Source organism: Danio rerio, chromosome 4 (assembly GCF_049306965.1).
Source record: "Danio rerio strain Tuebingen ecotype United States chromosome 4, GRCz12tu, whole genome shotgun sequence".
Lineage (NCBI taxonomy): Eukaryota > Metazoa > Chordata > Actinopteri > Cypriniformes > Danionidae > Danio > Danio rerio.
In genome coordinates, this window is record NC_133179.1 from 36,847,358 (window position 1) to 36,865,392 (window position 18,035).

Consider the following 18,035-nt stretch of genomic DNA (forward strand, 5'->3'; position numbering starts at 1 on the left):
TTCACAGCTTGCCCAGCTCCGGCTGTCCAGCTCATTGGCGCTGCAGGCAGCTAATCTGTGCTCGCCTCCTGGGGCTGCGCCTAGTTTCAATAGCCAACACTTGACAGCTGTCATTAGCCGCATTTCCACTATCGGGCCAGTGCGAGCCAGGGCTTTAATCGGGCCGGGGCGGGCCAATAGCCCGGGAGGTTGAGAAATGAGGCTGAAATCATGTCGCGTTTCCACTGTCGGGCTAAAGCTCACAGCGCGTCACGCAAACACCGCCCACAGAACGTCCCCGAATCAAACGTCACACAACCCGCCCACTTCAGCGGGAATGAGGCAGATAAAGCACACCATAAATCATCACGAAACGAAACCATTAAAATGAAGACAACCGAAACAAACAAACGACACGTTACTGTACAGCGGTACATGAAATGTCTATACGCACAGACCTGTGTATTTCCATTCATTACATTTGTTTACTCGCCGACCGACTGGCATTGTGCATCGAGTGCTCTCGCCACTAACGCAGGGACCCAACACAGAGAGCGCACACATCCATAATATAAAGCCACAGAAATTCTCCTTTATAACTCGATATGGCATGTATTTTTTAACATCCTCGTTTTGATAGAAGTCGTGTTAAGTTTTCAGCACAAGAGCGAGTAGCCTAATAAAATATAGCCATATTTGTTGCGCTCGGCAGCTATTCACTAAAACTCCTCATTTAAAGTTCATTTATAAATTTAACCACGTCATATTAAAACATAAACAGTTGTTTGAGGATATAGAACACATTTTGTGTTTGGACTTTCCCCCATATGCGTTTAGCAGCGAGTGCTGCGCAGGACTGGGTGACAGAAAAAAAGGTATAGGAGATTCTGCTTTCACTCACCCAAATAATGCTCTGTTTGCGCGATTTGATTAATATCATCGTATCCAAATACTTTATAAATATTTACTTATATAAATATTTACTCTATATAAATATTTCAAACCCTTCTCCGGTGTTTATTGTTTTTAAAAAATATCGAAAATCTTTTTTTTTTCAGACAGGTCTTTGCAAAGTGAAAGTTAGGCTATATGTGGCTTTAAAACGGTTTGATTTATGTATTGTATATAGGCTACCTACATTGTTATAGCTAGCTTTTGTTTATTTTATATTGGTTTATTTATTTAATGTGATTATATATCCGATATTTGTAATTCTTTAAATTATATTTCAATATAGGCTACCTTAGGCTATTTTATCAAGATATGACAATATATTGTTTAAAGTCTACGAAAGTGGGCACGTATTTTGTTAAGTTTAAGTCTTTCTGTTGTATTTATATGTGTATTATCTCCAAAATAAATAATGAAAAAAGCCGCTCGCGGCATAACAGAGCTGTGAAGGAGCGCTTTTTCCCGGTCTCACACACACAGACAGGCATCTAAACGTGCACAAACAAACAAACATTTTAAACTTGACAAAAACTCTCGAAAACCTTTACTGTCTGCTGTGTTTTTAATATGGTGTAAAGATTATTATGCGTTATTGAAACATAAAGGAGGACGCAGCAAAAAACGTCACTATAAATTAAACTACTTTATTATTTTATGCAGCAGCCTTACATTTAAAAGGGAAACATAAGAGTGATCATACGCAAAAAGACCCCAGACTATAAGGCTAGATGTTTTCTTTCCCTTATTTCTTTATTTGTTTGGCGCATGTACTTGTGTGCGATCAGAAAACTGCCCGCCTCTTCTTTTACTCCGCCCCGAAGCCCCAGCTGGCCCTCCTTGGCCCAAGGTATTCGGCGGGCCGAAAAAGGCCGGCCGCTGGCCCCAAGAAAGCCCCGCTTTGGCCCGATTAGGCCCCGGAAGTGACAGTGGAAACCCCACTGGCCTTGGCTCGCCCTGGCTCGCTCGCTTTGGGCGCGATAGTGGAAACGCGGCTATTGCTTACGGCCACACCACCCTGAGGGGGCTATAGAGCAAACAGGAAGTGAGTTGGCAGCAGTAAGGAGAGAAAGGCTCTCCCCATTTTGTTTGTCTACCTTTTTGTTTATTGACCTTGAGTGTTTTTGTTTGTTTGTTTTCTTTTTGTCTTTAAAAACCACCTAACAGCAGCATTTTGCTGACTGAAGGGTGGTTATGTAGTGTGTTTTATTTTTAATCATGGACAGATTCCCCGGCAACGACATGGAAATGGAGGGACTTGCAAGAAAGGATAAAGAAAATGGGCTGGATAATAGACGGAGAGGTAAAGAAAATGGACTTGACAACAGACAAAGAGATAAATAAAATGAAGAGCCCGGCCAACGAAGAGGTGAGAAAGGTAAGGATAAGCAAGAGGTACAAAGAAGAGTATGCACAAAGGAAGCAACAGTAACTGTAGAAGTAGAAAATGTAAAAGATGCAAGAAGATTTGATGTAACCAAAGCAGTCACGGAGCTGATTGGAGAAGGAAGAATGCTGGCGGTGAGACCCAAACAAACAAAGGGAGTATGAAGTAACAATGGAGACTGAAGCTGACACCGAAATTTTAATAGACAATGGATTGACAATTAAAGGAGTGAAATCTGAAGTACGGAGGTTACAAAACAGAGACTATGTTGTTTCGTTCAAGCATCTGCCTGTTTACCTAGCAAATGAAGAAATGTTAAGCAAGCTAGAGAGATGGGGAGTTTTCCCCATATCTAAAATTAAAAGAAGATTGTATCCTGGCACAAACATAGAAGATGGAACAAGGTTTGTAAAAAACAGATTTCCGGAAGAGATGGTCTCCTTACCATACAGTACCAAAATCGAGACGGCGGAAGCGCCACAGCACTTTAGAGTCATGCACACCAATCAGGTAAAAACCTGTCGACTATGCATGAGCTCAGAAAATGTGATGAAGGAACGCCCAGAATTCAGGTGCTTCAAATGTGACGAAAGGGGACATTTCGCAAGGACCTGTACAGCTGTGTCGGGCCCGGATTGTAAATTGGCCCTAATACCTGCAGGGAGCTTGTGACGCCGAGTTGGCTTTGTCCGCTCGATTGACCAACGCGTACGCCATGTTTTATCCTTGCAGGCCTAACTTCGCTGGTGAAAGCACTTGTGGGGTTTCTGTAGTGTAGTGGTCATCACGTTCGCCTAACACGCGAAAGGTCCTCGGTTCGAAACCGAGCAGAAACAGTGCTCTTCTTTTGGCGAGAAAATAATAGCATCCACTGCTGCACCAGCAGTGATCGTCGACAGGCACCCAATCAAAAAGGGTTATCAGCTCGATCTGCCTGAAGGTTTCCGTAGTGTAGTGGTTATCACGTTCGCCTCACACGCGAAAGGTCCCCAGTTCGAAACTGGGCGGAAACAACCTCTGGCTTTTATGACAATTGTCAAATCAGGCTTCTGTTGAGTACTGACGTTCACTGAAAACATTCTTTCTGCAGAGCGGTGTGAGGCTAGAAGTTTGAATTCAGCTCAGTGTTTACCGCCCCTCGCGGTGTCGCAAACTTGCGTAGAATCTGATTTCTTTTAGCTTTGTGTTGTGCATGAGCAGGTGGCCAGTGCGTTTGCTGGCCCTTCACGGTGCAGACCGTACAAGACAGCTCTATAAAAAAAGACTATAAATACTTGAAGCAGCACTGGCCTATTGGTTTCCGTAGTGTAGTGTTTATCATGTTTGCATTACACGCTAAAGGTCTCCTGTTCGAAACTGGGCGGAAGCATACAATTAGCGGACACTTTTGTCCAAAGCGACATACAATAGTGGAGGTATTCAACAAGACGAGGCAATGCATACGAAAAAGGGCTATTTATTCCAAGTAATTTGTTTGTGCTCAGAGAATTTAGTGCTGGAGTAGGAGTTTCGTTTTCTTTAGAGAGAGGGATATTCACCGGGGTTCGGGTGTACTCTGAAGAGATGGGTGTTAGCTGTCGTTTGAAGGACACCGGTGTATCCGTAATCCGAGTGGGAATGGGAAGGTGATTCCACCAGCGTAGAACATTGAATGAAAACATTGTGGAAAGTGACTTTCCGTCTCTCTGCGCTGGCACCACAAGACAGTGCTCTCACCCTAACCGGAGGCTCCTGTGGTTATCACGATGGCTTTACAAGCGGAGGGTCTCCTGTTAGCAACTGGGCGGAAACATTCAGATTTGCTTTTACGCACATTCTCAATTGGCTCTCTGCTCACTGGATGATCCACGATACAAGGGCATGGATCTGTCAAATGTCATGACTTGACGTTGTACGAGGATTTGACGAAAAAAATGCCCTGCAAACCTTAAAAAGCAACACCATCCCAGGACAATTCTTTTGATCCCCTTTCAGTGCACTTGCATTAAAGCCCGCGTGATGCGGCACTTTGTCAGTGTTACTGTATCATTCGGACATGGGGGCAGAGAGTTAAAGAATTCAGCCTGAGCGCACTGCCGCAGGCTCGGTTTGTCAGAAGTGGGATTCGAACCAACGCCTCCAGGGGAGACTGCGACCTGAACGCAGCGCCTTAGACCGCTCGGCCATCCTGACATGCAAGCTTGGCAGGAGCTGTCTCCTGGGAGCCACACCGCAGTACCGTGACATGGAATCTGGTGCTTCACAGCTTGCCCAGCTCCGGCTGTCCAGCTCATTGGCGCTGCAGGCAGCTAATCTGTGCTCGCCTCCTGGGGCTGCGCCTAGTTTCAATAGCCAACACTTGACAGCTGTCATTGCTTACGGCCACACCACCCTGAGGGGGCTATAGAGCAAACAGGAAGTGAGTTGGCAGCAGTAAGGAGAGAAAGGCTCTCCCCATTTTGTTTGTCTACCTTTTTGTTTATTGACCTTGAGTGTTTTTGTTTGTTTGTTTTCTTTTTGTCTTTAAAAACCACCTAACAGCAGCATTTTGCTGACTGAAGGGTGGTTATGTAGTGTGTTTTATTTTTAATCATGGACAGATTCCCCGGCAACGACATGGAAATGGAGGGACTTGCAAGAAAGGATAAAGAAAATGGGCTGGATAATAGACGGAGAGGTAAAGAAAATGGACTTGACAACAGACAAAGAGATAAATAAAATGAAGAGCCCGGCCAACGAAGAGGTGAGAAAGGTAAGGATAAGCAAGAGGTACAAAGAAGAGTATGCACAAAGGAAGCAACAGTAACTGTAGAAGTAGAAAATGTAAAAGATGCAAGAAGATTTGATATAACCAAAGCAGTCACGGAGCTGATTGGAGAAGGAAGAATGCTGGCGGTGAGACCCAAACAAACAAAGGGAGTATGAAGTAACAATGGAGACTGAAGCTGACACCGAAATTTTAATAGACAATGGATTGACAATTAAAGGAGTGAAATCTGAAGTACGGAGGTTACAAAACAGAGACTATGTTGTTTCGTTCAAGCATCTGCCTGTTTACCTAGCAAATGAAGAAATGTTAAGCAAGCTAGAGAGATGGGGAGTTTTCCCCATATCTAAAATTAAAAGAAGATTGTATCCTGGCACAAACATAGAAGATGGAACAAGGTTTGTAAAAAACAGATTTCCGGAAGAGATGGTCTCCTTACCATACAGTACCAAAATCGAGACGGCGGAAGCGCCACAGCACTTTAGAGTCATGCACACCAATCAGGTAAAAACCTGTCGACTATGCATGAGCTCAGAAAATGTGATGAAGGAACGCCCAGAATTCAGGTGCTTCAAATGTGACGAAAGGGGACATTTCGCAAGGACCTGTACAGCTGTGTCGGGCCCGGATTGTAAATTGGCCCTAATACCTGCAGGGAGCTTGTGACGCCGAGTTGGCTTTGTCCGCTCGATTGACCAACGCGTACGCCTTGTTTTATCCTTGCAGGCCTAACTTCGCTGGTGAAAGCACTTGTGGGGTTTCTGTAGTGTAGTGGTTATCACGTTCGCCTCACACGCGAAAGGTCCCCAGTTCAATACTGGGCGGAAACAACCTCTGGCTTTTATGACAATTGTCAAATCAGGCTTCTGTTGAGTACTGACATTCACTGAAAACATTCTTTCTGCAGAGCGGTGTGAGGCTAGAAGTTTGAATTCAGCTCAGTGTTTACCGCCCCTCGCGGTGTCGCAAACTTGCGTAGAATCTGATTTCTTTTAGCTTTGTGTTGTGCATGAGCAGGTGGCCAGTGCGTTTGCTGGCCCTTCACGGTGCAGACCGTACAAGACAGCTCTATAAAAAAAGACTATAAATACTTGAAGCAGCACTGGCCTATTGGTTTCCGTAGTGTAGTGTTTATCATGTTTGCATTACACGCTAAAGGTCTCCTGTTCGAAACTGGGCGGAAGCATACAATTAGCGGACACTTTTGTCCAAAGCGACATACAATAGTGGAGGTATTCAACAAGACGAGGCAATGCATACGAAAAAGGGCTATTTATTCCAAGTAATTTGTTTGTGCTCAGAGAATTTAGTGCTGGAGTAGGAGTTTCGTTTTCTTTAGAGAGAGGGATATTCACCGGGGTTCGGGTGTACTCTGAAGAGATGGGTGTTAGCTGTCGTTTGAAGGACACCGGTGTATCCGTAATCCGAGTGGGAATGGGAAGGTGATTCCACCAGCGTAGAACATTGAATGAAAACATTGTGGAAAGTGACTTTCCGTCTCTCTGCTCTGGCACCACAAGACAGTGCTCTCACCCTAACCGGAGGCTCCTGTGGTTATCACGATGGCTTTACAAGCGGAGGGTCTCCTGTTAGCAACTGGGCGGAAACATTCAGATTTGCTTTTACGCACATTCTCAATTGGCTCTCTGCTCACTGGATGATCCACGATACAAGGGCATGGATCTGTCAAATGTCATGACTTGACGTTGTACGAGGATTTGACGAAAAAAATGCCCTGCAAACCTTAAAAAGCAACACCATCCCAGGACAATTCTTTTGATCCCCTTTCAGTGCACTTGCATTAAAGCCTGCGTGATGCGGCACTTTGTCAGTGTTACTGTATCATTCGGACATGGGGCAGAGAGTTAAAGAATTCAGCCTGAGCGCACTGCCGCAGGCTCGGTTTGTCAGAAGTGGGATTCAAACCCACGCCTCCAGGGGAGACTGCGACCTGAACGCAGCGCCTTAGACCGCTCGGCCATCCTGACATGCAAGCTTGGCAGGAGCTGTCTCCTGGGAGCCACACCGCAGTACCGTGACATGGAATCTGGTGCTTCACAGCTTGCCCAGCTCCGGCTGTCCAGCTCATTGGCGCTGCAGGCAGCTAATCTGTGCTCGCCTCCTGGGGCTGCGCCTAGTTTCAATAGCCAACACTTGACAGCTGTCATTGCTTACGGCCACACCACCCTGAGGGGGCTATAGAGCAAACAGGAAGTGAGTTGGCAGCAGTAAGGAGAGAAAGGCTCTCCCCATTTTGTTTGTCTACCTTTTTGTTTATTGACCTTGAGTGTTTTTGTTTGTTTGTTTTCTTTTTGTCTTTAAAAACCACCTAACAGCAGCATTTTGCTGACTGAAGGGTGGTTATGTAGTGTGTTTTATTTTTAATCATGGACAGATTCCCCGGCAACGACATGGAAATGGAGGGACTTGCAAGAAAGGATAAAGAAAATGGGCTGGATAATAGACGGAGAGGTAAAGAAAATGGACTTGACAACAGACAAAGAGATAAATAAAATGAAGAGCCCGGCCAACGAAGAGGTGAGAAAGGTAAGGATAAGCAAGAGGTACAAAGAAGAGTATGCACAAAGGAAGCAACAGTAACTGTAGAAGTAGAAAATGTAAAAGATGCAAGAAGATTTGATATAACCAAAGCAGTCACGGAGCTGATTGGAGAAGGAAGAATGCTGGCGGTGAGACCCAAACAAACAAAGGGAGTATGAAGTAACAATGGAGACTGAAGCTGACACCGAAATTTTAATAGACAATGGATTGACAATTAAAGGAGTGAAATCTGAAGTACGGAGGTTACAAAACAGAGACTATGTTGTTTCGTTCAAGCATCTGCCTGTTTACCTAGCAAATGAAGAAATGTTAAGCAAGCTAGAGAGATGGGGAGTTTTTCCCATATCTAAAATTAAAAGAAGATTGTATCCTGGCACAAACATAGAAGATGGAACAAGGTTTGTAAAAAACAGATTTCCGGAAGAGATGGTCTCCTTACCATACAGTACCAAAATCGAGACGGCGGAAGCGCCACAGCACTTTAGAGTCATGCACACCAATCAGGTAAAAACCTGTCGACTATGCATGAGCTCAGAAAATGTGATGAAGGAACGCCCAGAATTCAGGTGCTTCAAATGTGACGAAAGGGGACATTTCGCAAGGACCTGTACAGCTGTGTCGGGCCCGGATTGTAAATTGGCCCTAATACCTGCAGGGAGCTTGTGACGCCGAGTTGGCTTTGTCCGCTCGATTGACCAACGCGTACGCCTTGTTTTATCCTTGCAGGCCTAACTTCGCTGGTGAAAGCACTTGTGGGGTTTCTGTAGTGTAGTGGTCATCACGTTCGCCTAACACGCGAAAGGTCCTCGGTTCGAAACCGAGCAGAAACAGTGCTCTTCTTTTGGCGAGAAAATAATAGCATCCATTGCCGCACCAGCAATGATCGTCAACAGGCACCCAATCAAAAAGGGTTATCAGCTCGATCTGCCTGAAGGTTTCCGTAGTGTAGTGGTTATCACGTTCGCCTCACACGCGAAAGGTCCCCAGTTCGAAACTGGGCGAAAACAACCTCTGGCTTTTATGACAATTGTCAAATCAGGCTTCTGTTGAGTACTGACGTTCACTGAAAACATTCTTTCTGCAGAGCGGTGTGAGGCTAGAAGTTTGAATTCAGCTCAGTGTTTACCGCCCCTCGCGGTGTCGCAAACTTGCGTAGAATCTGATTTCTTTTAGCTTTGTGTTGTGCATGAGCAGGTGGCCAGTGCGTTTGCTGGCCCTTCACGGTGCAGACCGTACAAGACAGCTCTATAAAAAAAGACTATAAATACTTGAAGCAGCACTGGCCTATTGGTTTCCGTAGTGTAGTGTTTATCATGTTTGCATTACACGCTAAAGGTCTCCTGTTCGAAACTGGGCGGAAGCATACAATTAGCGGACACTTTTGTCCAAAGCGACATACAATAGTGGAGGTATTCAACAAGACGAGGCAATGCATACGAAAAAGGGCTATTTATTCCAAGTAATTTGTTTGTGCTCAGAGAATTTAGTGCTGGAGTAGGAGTTTCGTTTTCTTTAGAGAGAGGGATATTCACCGGGGTTCGGGTGTACTCTGAAGAGATGGGTGTTAGCTGTCGTTTGAAGGACACCGGTGTATCCGTAATCCGAGTGGGAATGGGAAGGTGATTCCACCAGCGTAGAACATTGAATGAAAACATTGTGGAAAGTGACTTTCCGTCTCTCTGCGCTGTCACCACAAGACAGTGCTCTCACCCTAACCGGAGGCTCCTGTGGTTATCACGATGGCTTTACAAGCGGAGGGTCTCCTGTTAGCAACTGGGCGGAAACATTCAGATTTGCTTTTACGCACATTCTCAATTGGCTCTCTGCTCACTGGATGATCCACGATACAAGGGCATGGATCTGTCAAATGTCATGACTTGACGTTGTACGAGGATTTGACGAAAAAAATGCCCTGCAAACCTTAAAAAGCAACACCATCCCAGGACAATTCTTTTGATCCCCTTTCAGTGCACTTGCATTAAAGCCCGCGTGATGCGGCACTTTGTCAGTGTTACTGTATCATTCGGACATGGGGGCAGAGAGTTAAAGAATTCAGCCTGAGCGCACTGCCGCAGGCTCGGTTTGTCAGAAGTGGGATTCGAACCAACGCCTCCAGGGGAGACTGCGACCTGAACGCAGCGCCTTAGACCGCTCGGCCATCCTGACATGCAAGCTTGGCAGGAGCTGTCTCCTGGGAGCCACACCGCAGTACCGTGACATGGAATCTGGTGCTTCACAGCTTGCCCAGCTCCGGCTGTCCAGCTCATTGGCGCTGCAGGCAGCTAATCTGTGCTCGCCTCCTGGGGCTGCGCCTAGTTTCAATAGCCAACACTTGACAGCTGTCATTGCTTACGGCCACACCACCCTGAGGGGGCTATAGAGCAAACAGGAAGTGAGTTGGCAGCAGTAAGGAGAGAAAGGCTCTCCCCATTTTGTTTGTCTACCTTTTTGTTTATTGACCTTGAGTGTTTTTGTTTGTTTGTTTTCTTTTTGTCTTTAAAAACCACCTAACAGCAGCATTTTGCTGACTGAAGGGTGGTTATGTAGTGTGTTTTATTTTTAATCATGGACAGATTCCCCGGCAACGACATGGAAATGGAGGGACTTGCAAGAAAGGATAAAGAAAATGGGCTGGATAATAGACGGAGAGGTAAAGAAAATGGACTTGACAACAGACAAAGAGATAAATAAAATGAAGAGCCCGGCCAACGAAGAGGTGAGAAAGGTAAGGATAAGCAAGAGGTACAAAGAAGAGTATGCACAAAGGAAGCAACAGTAACTGTAGAAGTAGAAAATGTAAAAGATGCAAGAAGATTTGATATAACCAAAGCAGTCACGGAGCTGATTGGAGAAGGAAGAATGCTGGCGGTGAGACCCAAACAAACAAAGGGAGTATGAAGTAACAATGGAGACTGAAGCTGACACCGAAATTTTAATAGACAATGGATTGACAATTAAAGGAGTGAAATCTGAAGTACGTGTAGTGGTTTTCTTGGTTTATCTCTTACTAAATCAAACTCAGTCTGGAGGTTATGAATATCAGAAGAATATACTTTATTGTCGACAACAAAGGAGAACTTTCAGGAGACCCCCAGTAGCATCTCTGTCTGAAAAATTCTGCCTCACTCCTGTTCTTGGCTTATTTAAATACCCTTTTACATCCGTTGTTTTCCTTTGTTCTCCATATATTACACAAATTCCACCTAGGTTAACCCCTGACCTCAATTTCCACCTAGGTTAACCCCTGACCCAAACCTGGTAACTATATAACTTATCCAGTTCTTGTGATATGGTAATTCTTCTAATGGTATGCAAGTCTACAAGCAGATTATATACATACACTTTGAATATATATATTAACTTCACACTTTAAAGAGTATAAAATCCACCTCATATAATCCCTCCTCTTAAGACTTCAAGTCTTAATATTCTTGTTTTTTGGCCCATAGTGCAACTCCATGACCTAGCCCTCAGCCATACTACCTAATGACAAATATATGTCACAGTATTATTACAAATGACCAAATCATGTAATTGCACTCTGGAATAGAATCACGCCAAACCTCTGCGCCCACTATTGACGAGGACACAGTAAAAGACTTGATTCTATTTTGTTGATATCATAAAAAGTAGTATTTTAAGCATACAATTAGTTATCTATTTGCTTCTGGGGGTCATGATTATTTAACATACATTAAAGAATAAAACTAAAACAAAAAATAAACATGCACAATCTCCCAATCTAGGGTCACAACACAATATTCTAATCTAACACCCACAAAACATAATCCGTAGAGTACGTTGATCTTCAGCTCAGATACTTTGCGTATCGTAGAGAGCCGCCGTTTTGGGGTAGAGGTTGCTAGCACTTAACACCCAAGGCATGGATCCTCTTCATCATCCTCTTCTTTATCTAAACTATAAAAATTTTAGCACTAGTTCATCTTTTTGACCCTAAATCTGGCACATACTTGCGAGCATTCTTTGTTTCGTTCTAGCCTTAAAAAGTGTTGCTAAAGACTTTATGTTGAGAGTCTATAACCTGAAGTTGTCGTGATTATCATCACTTGAATTTGTGGCACCTTCTGTATTTCTCACTCAGGTATATAATCAGAATTACTCTTTTAACTGTTCTGATGAACTGCTTCTGCCACACTTTGCAATTCGTTGGTTTGAGCTTTGGGATTTTCTGCCTCCTCTGTTTCCCGTTAACTTTCTCTTGCTGGAGTGTTTTTCCTTTGGCTGTCTTGTGCTGTGGTCCAGAAGGTATCCAGTTGATGGCATCCCCTTTGGTAACCTTGGCATAAGGTCCATTTCTCCTGATTTCACTCCACTTTCTCCAGAAAACCTCAGATATACTCGATCACCAGATTAATCTCCTGCTTCTGGTCCTTTCTGGTTTCCTGTACAGATATTGCTTTGCACATGGCAGTTAGTTTCCTCATAAAAGACCAAACTTCTTTCCAATGCATTAGAAATGTTCTTCAAACATTCCACAAGGTTAAATACATGATTACATGCAAGGGTCGACCCAATAATACTTCATGCAATGTTAGTTGCTTGTTTCTGTCAGTTTTCATTCAATCACTTATTAATGCAAAAGGTATATTATTTTAACACATCTTGTTAAACTAGGCCTTGATGAATCATCTTTAGCTCTTTCAATCATTCCTTACAATTATGTGTAATTTCTCAATTTTCTTGATTTCCAATTCTTTATCAATACATTTACTTATCTATTCACTGAATCACATATCCACTTATTTATCTACTTAATTACCTTTATTTACTTTAATTAACGTAAATTAACTTACTTTAATGAATTACTCTAATTTATTTTTAAATGCAGACACGTTAAACTTATTTCTGAAGGTATTCCAAATAGGAGACTTACTTCTCTTGTCTTACATATAGTAACTGTTTCTTCTTCCCTGCTCTGCTGATGGAATTACCTTCACTCATCTACCACAACTGTCATGCCCAAAAACTTGTATCTCTTGCCCTAAGCTAATTTTATCATTTCACAACATCTACAATGAAGTTCTTGAATAATCCATTAGACCTATTGCTGATCTTTTACTCACATTCTACTTTGCACAGATGTCACATGTGTACAACAATTCACTAATCACTGCATTCAAAAAGGCGATCACTTTTTTCAAATCATTTTGCTTGCTGCTTAATTTTCCTTATCACTTCACCCTTGATTCAATCCATGTACATCACCAATGACAATATCTAGAAATGCTGTTATATCAACAATCTGTACTTCCTATTACAAAAATCATACCTATCTTTTTTGCTTCCCTTTGATGCTACACATGTTCATAAAGACTAGTACGTTGTTTATTTGTACTATAATCTAATTAAGGTTGTGACTCTATACTATTATTAGACCTGCTACCCTATTTTCTTTAGTGTAAAATCAATTTTTTATTTATCAGCTTAACAGTTATTATTGCATCTAGAATAGATACAGAATCTTGTTAACACTAAACCCTCATCCCTAAAAAGTTTTATTTCTGTCTTTTACTTGGCTTGAGCTAGATGTACCTGCAGATAATTAAATCCTACACATTACAATATCTATCACTAAATATTCTAAAACCTTTTATGCATTCTAATGTATGTACCTATGTAAATCAGCCTATTTACTTTAAGTGTAACCAAGTGTCTACCCTCCTCTGATAATTACCTGAACAGAAATCAATTAATTACTTTAACATAGTTGGCATCCAAACTAAAAAATTTAAGTACAGTGCGTGTTAGGAACCTCAGCTAAGAAATTCTCTATTACTGACTGTTCTTAAATCATAAATTTTACAACATTTACTTTTGCCTGTTTTGACTAATGCCATAATCAAAATTTAAATTCAAATCAAATTCAAATAGAATCCATTTCATCAGTCACCTACACCATCACAACCGAATTGAAATTGACTTTACTTAGAAATGCCATAACATATCTAAATGTTTCTATTATTGCTATGTTCTCAAAAGTTTCAATAACGCCTATTCCAGCATATAACAGACCTGCATCTGGTTTAATTTTTTATTAATCATCCCTATGCTGGCTAATTTTGTTTTCCCTTAATGTCCTGAACTGTTAATCATTATTAAAATTTGACACCTAAGTAATTTCTTATTTCTGAGCTATTTCTTATTTTGCATTTTCTATTAATTAACATTTTTCACTTTTCAGCATTTTCAGCTCCTAATTCCTTCCTGCTCTCACATCAAACTGGTTATTCATAATTTTTTGTTGTACTTTTTTATCATTTGACTGAAAAATCACTGGATTTCTTTATAGGTTCCTCTCTATCTGATCTAATTTTTCTCCTTTAGTCCTTAGTTCTTTTTTGCTTTTAATTATTTCTTCACATATGTAAAACAATGCGTTTTCTGTTTTTTTTTTTTTTTAAACACTTTTCTTTTTCACATATTCTTTTAGTAAATTTAGAATTGTTACTTTTTGACCTATTCAGTACTGTGAGTTCATTTCACTTTTTTTTTTCCATCTCTTCTTTAAATCACTTTTCTGTCTTAATCTCTGACATAATTTTTCTCTCAAATCTTGGTTTAGTTTACTCAAAATAAGTTTTCCCTAATTTTAACTTAAATACTTAACTCCATCAACTTCTAACCCAAATTATTATTTTTTAGTTATCAAAAACTGTTTTTTATTATCTTTTTTATCACCACCATGCATTATAATTTATCCTCTTATGTTCAATAATCTCTATGAGTTAATCTATGAAAATAAACCAAAATAATTTAACATTCTTCATAATTTATCTTTTCAACATAACACATTTAAAGTTTCATTGTACATTATCATCTAAGACTTTTCTTACAGTTTACATGATACTTTTCTATTTATTAAATTGACAGGAGTCTGATTTGATACAACAATGGGTAGCTACACTTTTGCTCTTATTTTGCCCTCTGAGTGGTCACATTGTACTCAATTTGGACTATAGGTCGACTGCTTTGAGATGGACTGCCAGACTCCCCCTCCTCACACCCTGAGAAGACAACTGGTTCATAGATTGGTGCAGTCATTTCTGTGGTGTCCATATCAGGGCACAGTATTTCCCCCTTCTTTCTTAGTGCTGGCTTCTTTCATTGAGCTATTGTAAAGTTCTGGTGGAGCGCTTTTTCTCTTTGATCAGTTCATCGTTAGCTTGTTTGCCTCTTTTTAGTGTCTCTGAACATAAGTAGCCTTTCCAGTCCTCAGTAATTCCTGGGTATGCAGTGCCTGCCTCACTGCTTTCACAAATGTCCACAGCCAACAGTTTGTCCATTGTGTTTTTCAAACACCTTTTCCATTTGCTAGTGCACTCAGAGATGTCTAGTAGGTAAGAGACCACAGTCCCCCAAAGTCCATCCCTATGTCCTCTTAAGTAATATATGGAATTTAGCTCATAAAAGTCTTTCCTTCTTTCCCATTTTTTTTTCATCAAATGAAGACTCCTCTCATCTATTTTCTCCTCTTTACGGTTTAACAGTTTATTTTTTTCTAATTCACAATCATTTTATCATATGTAAATGTTTAATTTTCTATTTCTTCAGTGTTCTTCTAAATAATTTCTTTAGCTTCAGATTATGCTTTACTTTACATTTCTCCTCATCTATGCTAGTGTTCCTTTACTAACCACTCATTTTTACATTGTAACATTTTCTATACTCAGTTTCTATTTTTTCACTGCTTACATCAAATGTTTCTTCTGTTTGCCATTTGTCATTATCTTATCTTTTATTTTCTCTGTCACGTATTTTAGTATTGCATTTCTTTTTTTCCATATCTGTTTTTCCCTACTTGATTTAATTCAACAATACTACATGGTGGCCTAATATCTGGTAAAACTGTTCAAAATCATTACTGCTATAGCTCAAAGTTAATATTATTAATTAAATTCACATATTTATTTACCAAAAGCATTTTTCATTTTTGAAGTGCAATGCATAATTATCAATTTAGCTTCTTACTGCATAAACTTTTACATGTATTAATCTTTTAAACTCACTCTAACGCATTCTTTAACATTTACCTAGCTTCTATGATTTTCATCTGAATCACTGTACTTTACTACAAACAAATGACATAGCTGACTTTGAGAAAGATGACAAAACATTTTTTTTTTCCTTAAATCCAATCAAATTCTCTAAAGTCAATTATTTCTTTAAATTGTTACTGTTTTTTTCTTTTTATCTTATCTGTTCAATGTGCCTATATTGTAAGCATATTTTAAACATCTAATTTTATCTATGAAACAGTGGACTTATTTTTTCCTATTTCTATTTTATTCTTTTTCCTTTCTGTAATTTGAGTTTTTAGCTCTTAGGTTTTCTTATACATTTTAAAGCTTATTTTGTTACACATTTTATAAATAAATCTTCAATTAATCACTATTTATTTTTCAAGTTTTCTTTTTCTATTTTATTCTCAATCAAATAACTAACTTATATGTTTTTTTATTCATACTTATTTAGTAAATCTATTTGTTTATTAATACATTCTTTTACTCTATACTTCCTTTATCTCTATATATATTGATCACTATGACTTCATTTATTCTTTTTCATTAGTAAAGTTTCAAACTCTTTTCTATATAATATAACTCTATTATTAGTTTTTCCTCATTTAATTTATCTTACTATACTACTTTATAATTTATCTATTCAGTAATAACTTATATTCTATCCAAATTATGTTAATGTCTATGTCATTATTTCATCTATAGTTTGATCTCCTCTCATTAACTCTCCTCTTCTCTGTTTCCCTAGTGCTGTAAATAGGCAATCTATTGTTCACACATGGACACCATAAATCTCTCTCTTACCCCCATCCTGGAGCAGACTGTCTTTCACCTGTTGCTATGTAAAGAATTTAAGTTCACTCTGCCTATTGTTCTTTTTTAACATATTCAAACTTAAAACACAAAGATAATTTCAGAAAAATGTTTATTCTTCTGCTTTTTACTCTGTGTTTTTTAAATGCACATGTTCCATTAGTTTTAATTTAAGAGACTCCTCTCTTTATATCATAATCTCTTCTCTTAAACTGCATCAATCACTATTCCTATTGTTCTTTAAATCACACCACACATATGCAGCCCTCCTTTTATATTATAATATACTATAATCATTATTTTAACCTACTCCTTATTGAAAACATACTTTTAAACACATTCACACTTCTAATCTTATTACTTTTCCTCTTCTCATTCACTCCTCTCCTCCAACTCAGTGTAACAGGAGCTGCATCCCCCCATCCTCATTCCATTCAAGGAGGAGGAAGGCAGTCTTCTCTGCCCACCAATGTGGACTATTTTGCCACAATCTGAAGCAGCAAATACACAAACACTTCAATTAAATAAATACTCTACACTACACTCCTCTTGAGTGACCTGTCCGAGCAGCCCTCTAACCTTAGAGCGGTAACCACAGGCTTTCGCCTACCCATGCAGCCCTTTGTTTATCTCCTCAAACAAAGCGGTATCGTAGGTCTTAGCGCGCATCTCTCTACTTTAATCTGCTTTAATCTCTTAACTGTTACCACACATTAAGGACTCTCTCTTATAACTTATAAATGCTCTATGCATATCTTACATCATTAATAATTTCCCAAATCTGGGTAACAGTTACTAGTTAATGTTTATCCTATCCATCAAGGCCCTCTTAGGAAAACACAGATCATTTGCATGCAAATTATTTTTCTTCTGTTATTCAAAACCCCTTTTTTCTTTAATATCTTTTTTACATTTACTTTTAATTCTTTAAAGCTGGAGAAACAGTTCAAGTGTATTTACCTGTACAAGCAGGTCCTGGCAGAAAAAACACAAACTAATAAGCATAAAATCGCTTACCGTTTTTTATTGTGGCCACATATTTGTGTTTTCTCTCCAGTCCAGCATGCACAGCAACACCAGTCCTGCTCCTTTCCAGCCCACCCAGAGGGACGCCAAATGTAGTGGTTTTCTTGGTTTATCTCTTACTAAATCAAACTCAGTCTGGAGGTTATGAATATCAGAAGAATATACTTTATTGTCGACAACAAAGGAGAACTTTCAGGAGACCCCCAGTAGCATCTCTGTCTGAAAAATTCTGCCTCACTCCTGTTCTTGGCTTATTTAAATACCCTTTTACATCCGTTGTTTTCCTTTGTTCTCCATATATTACACAAATTCCACCTAGGTTAACCCCTGACCTCAATTTCCACCTAGGTTAACCCCTGACCCAAACCTGGTAACTATATAACTTATCCAGTTCTTGTGATATGGTAATTCTTCTAATGGTATGCAAGTCTACAAGCAGATTATATACATACACTTTGAATATATATATTAACTTCACACTTTAAAGAGTATAAAATCCACCTCATACGGAGGTTACAAAACAGAGACTATGTTG

At 40.1% G+C, this 18,035-nt stretch overlaps 8 non-coding genes across 8 annotated transcripts; 5 read left to right on the forward strand and 3 right to left on the reverse strand.

Annotated features, from left to right (window-relative positions):
- The first annotated feature begins 3,077 nt into the window (after positions 1-3,077).
- On the forward strand, positions 3,078-3,150 carry trnav-aac (transfer RNA valine (anticodon AAC)). Its single transcript has one exon. It is a non-coding gene; the product is annotated as a tRNA-Val (tRNA).
- Positions 3,151-3,254: 104 nt separating this feature from the next.
- trnav-cac (transfer RNA valine (anticodon CAC)) lies at positions 3,255-3,327 on the forward strand. The gene has a single exon. It is a non-coding gene; the product is annotated as a tRNA-Val (tRNA).
- A 1,076-nt stretch (positions 3,328-4,403) lies between these two features.
- Positions 4,404-4,486, reverse strand: trnal-cag (transfer RNA leucine (anticodon CAG)). The gene has a single exon. It is a non-coding gene; the product is annotated as a tRNA-Leu (tRNA).
- Positions 4,487-5,817: 1,331 nt separating this feature from the next.
- trnav-cac (transfer RNA valine (anticodon CAC)) lies at positions 5,818-5,890 on the forward strand. Its single transcript has one exon. It is a non-coding gene; the product is annotated as a tRNA-Val (tRNA).
- A 1,075-nt stretch (positions 5,891-6,965) lies between these two features.
- On the reverse strand, positions 6,966-7,048 carry trnal-cag (transfer RNA leucine (anticodon CAG)). The gene has a single exon. It is a non-coding gene; the product is annotated as a tRNA-Leu (tRNA).
- A 1,331-nt stretch (positions 7,049-8,379) lies between these two features.
- On the forward strand, positions 8,380-8,452 carry trnav-aac (transfer RNA valine (anticodon AAC)). Its single transcript has one exon. It is a non-coding gene; the product is annotated as a tRNA-Val (tRNA).
- Positions 8,453-8,556: 104 nt separating this feature from the next.
- trnav-cac (transfer RNA valine (anticodon CAC)) lies at positions 8,557-8,629 on the forward strand. Its single transcript has one exon. It is a non-coding gene; the product is annotated as a tRNA-Val (tRNA).
- Positions 8,630-9,705: 1,076 nt separating this feature from the next.
- On the reverse strand, positions 9,706-9,788 carry trnal-cag (transfer RNA leucine (anticodon CAG)). Its single transcript has one exon. It is a non-coding gene; the product is annotated as a tRNA-Leu (tRNA).
- Positions 9,789-18,035: the final 8,247 nt, after the last annotated feature.